Here is a 3,029-nt window from a genome sequence, read left to right as displayed (position 1 = left end):
GAGGGAGCGTGTGACAAGCTCTGATCTGAGGTGGGCTTGTATGGTCAGTGAGGGAGCATGTGACAAGTTCTGATCTGAGGTGCGCTCGTATGGTCAGTGAGGGAGTGTGTTACCAGCTCTTATCTGAGGGGACTTGTATGGTCAGTGAGGGAGCATGTGACAAGTTCTGATCTGAGGTGACTTGTATGATCAGTGAGGGAGCATGTGACCAGTTCTGATCTGAGGTGTGCTTGTATGGTCAGTGAGGGAGTGTGTGACCAGCTCTGATCTGAGGTGACTTGTATGGTCAGTGAGGGATTGTGTGACCAGCTCTGATCTGAAGTGCGCTTGTATGGTCAGTGACGGAATGTGTGACCAGCTCTTATCTGAGGTGACTTGTATGGTCAGTGAGGGAGTGTGTGACTAGCTCTGATCTGAGGTGACTTGTATAGTCAGTGAGGGAGCGTGTGACCAATTCTGATCTGAGGTGTGCTTGTATGGTCAGTGAGGGAGCGTGTGACCAGTTCTAATCTGAGGTGACTTGTATGGTCAGTGAGGGAGCGTGTGACCAGCTCTGATCTGAAGTGCGCTTGTATGGTCAGTGAGGGAGCGTGTGACCAGTTCTGATCTGAGGTGTGCTTGTATGGTCAGTGAGGGAGCGTGTGACAAGCTCTGATCTGAGGTGACTTGTATGATCAGTGAGGGAGCATGTGACCAGTTCTGATCTGAGGTGTGCTTGTATAGTAAGTGAGAGAGCGTGTGACCAGCTCTGATCTGAAGGGCACTTGTATGGTCAGTGAGGGATTGTGTGACCAGCTCTGATCTGAAGGGCACTTTATGGTCAGTGAGGGAATGTGTGACCAGTTCTGATCTGAGGTGACTTGTATAGTAAGTGAGAGAGCGTGTGACAAGCTCTGATCTGAAGGGCACTTGTATGGTCAGTGAGGGAATGTGTGACCAGCTCTGATCTGAGGTGACTTGTATGGTCAGTGAGGGAGCATGTGACCAGCTCTGATCTGAGTTGACTTGTATGGTCAGTGAGGGAGTGTGTGACCAGCTCTGATCTGAGGTGCGCTTGTATGATCAGTGAGTAGGCATGTGACCAGTTCTGATCTGAGGTGCACTAGTATGGTCAGTGAGGGAGTGTGTGACCAGCTCTGATATGAGGTGCGCTTGTATAGTCAGTGAGGGAGCGTGTGACCAGCTCTGATCTGAAGTGCGCTTGTATGGTCAGTGAGGGAGCGTGTGACCAGTTCTGATCTGAGGTGACTTGTATGGTCAGTTAGGGAGTGTGTGACCAGTTCTGATCTGAGGTGCGCTTGTATGGTCAGTGAGGGAGCATGTGACCAGTTCTGATCTGAGGTGCGCTTGTATAGTCAGTGATGGAGCGTGTGACCAGCTCTGATCTGAAGTGTGTTTGTATGATCAGTGAGGGAGCGTGTGACCAGCTCTGATCTGAAGTGCGCTTGTATGATCAGTGAGGGAGCGTGTGACCAGCTCTGATCTGAGGTGACTTGTATGGTCAGTGAGGGAGTGTGTGACCAGTTCTGATCTGAGGTGCGTTTGTATAGTCAGTGATGGAGCGTGTGACCAGCTCTGATCTGAAGTGTGTTTGTATGGTCAGTGAGGGAGCGTGTGACCAGTTCTGATCTGAGGTGCGCTTGTATGGTCAGTGAGGGAGTGTGTGACCAGCTCTGATCTGTGGTGTGCATGTATAGTCAGTGAGGGAGCGTGTGACCAGCTCTGATCTGAAGTGCGCTTGTATGATCAGTGAGGGAGCGTGTGACCAGCTCTGATCTGAGGTGACTTGTATGGTCAGTGAGGGAGTGTGTGACCAGTTCTGATCTGAGGTGCGTTTGCATGGTCAGTGAGGGAGTGTGTGACCAGCTCTGATCTGAGGTGCGTTTGTTTGGTCAGTGAGGGAGCATGTGACCAGCTCTGATTTGAGGTGAGCTTGTATGGTCAGTGAGGGAGCGTGTGACCAGTTCTGATCTGAGGTGCACTTGTTTGGTGAGTGAGGGAGTGTGTGACCAGCTCTGATCTGAGGTGTGCTTGTATGGTCAGTGAGGGAGCGTGTGACCAGTTCTGATCTGAGGTGACTTGTATGGTCAGTGAGGGAGCATGTGACCAGCTCTGATTTGAGGTGAGCTTGTATGGTCAGTGAGGGAGCGTGTGACCAGTTCTGATCTGAGGTGCACTTGTTTGGTGAGTGAGGGAGTGTGTGACCAGCTCTGATCTGAGGTGACTTGTATAGTCAGTGAGGGAGTGTGTGACCAGCTCTGATCTGAGGTGACTTGTATAGTCAGTGAGGGAGCATGTGACCAGTTCTGATCTGAGGTGTGCTTGTATGGTCAGTGAGGGAGCGTGTGACCAGCTCTGATCTGAGGTGACTTGTATGGTCAGTGAGGGAGTGTGTGACCAGCTCTGATCTGTGGTGTGCATGTATAGTCAGTGAGGGAGCGTGTGACCAGCTCTGATCTGAAGTGCGCTTGTATGATCAGTGAGGGAGCGTGTGACCAGCTCTGATCTGAGGTGACTTGTATGGTCAGTGAGGGAGTGTGTGACCAGTTCTGATCTGAGGTGCGTTTGTATGGTCAGTGAGGGAGTGTGTGACCAGCTCTGATCTGAGGTGCGTTTGTTTGGTCAGTGAGGGAGCATGTGACCAGCTCTGATTTGAGGTGAGCTTGTATGGTCAGTGAGGGAGCGTGTGACCAGTTCTGATCTGAGGTGCACTTGTTTGGTGAGTGAGGGAGTGTGTGACCAGCTCTGATCTGAGGTGTGCTTGTATGGTCAGTGAGGGAGCGTGTGACCAGTTCTGATCTGAGGTGACTTGTATGGTCAGTGAGGGAGCATGTGACCAGCTCTGATTTGAGGTGAGCTTGTATGGTCAGTGAGGGAGCGTGTGACCAGTTCTGATCTGAGGTGCACTTGTTTGGTGAGTGAGGGAGTGTGTGACCAGCTCTGATCTGAGGTGACTTGTATAGTCAGTGAGGGAGTGTGTGACCAGCTCTGATCTGAGGTGACTTGTATAGTCAGTGAGGGAGCATGTG

This window comes from Bombina bombina, chromosome 3 (assembly GCF_027579735.1).
Source record: "Bombina bombina isolate aBomBom1 chromosome 3, aBomBom1.pri, whole genome shotgun sequence".
NCBI classification, from domain to species: domain Eukaryota; kingdom Metazoa; phylum Chordata; class Amphibia; order Anura; family Bombinatoridae; genus Bombina; species Bombina bombina.
Note: the sequence above shows the minus strand (reverse complement) of the source record.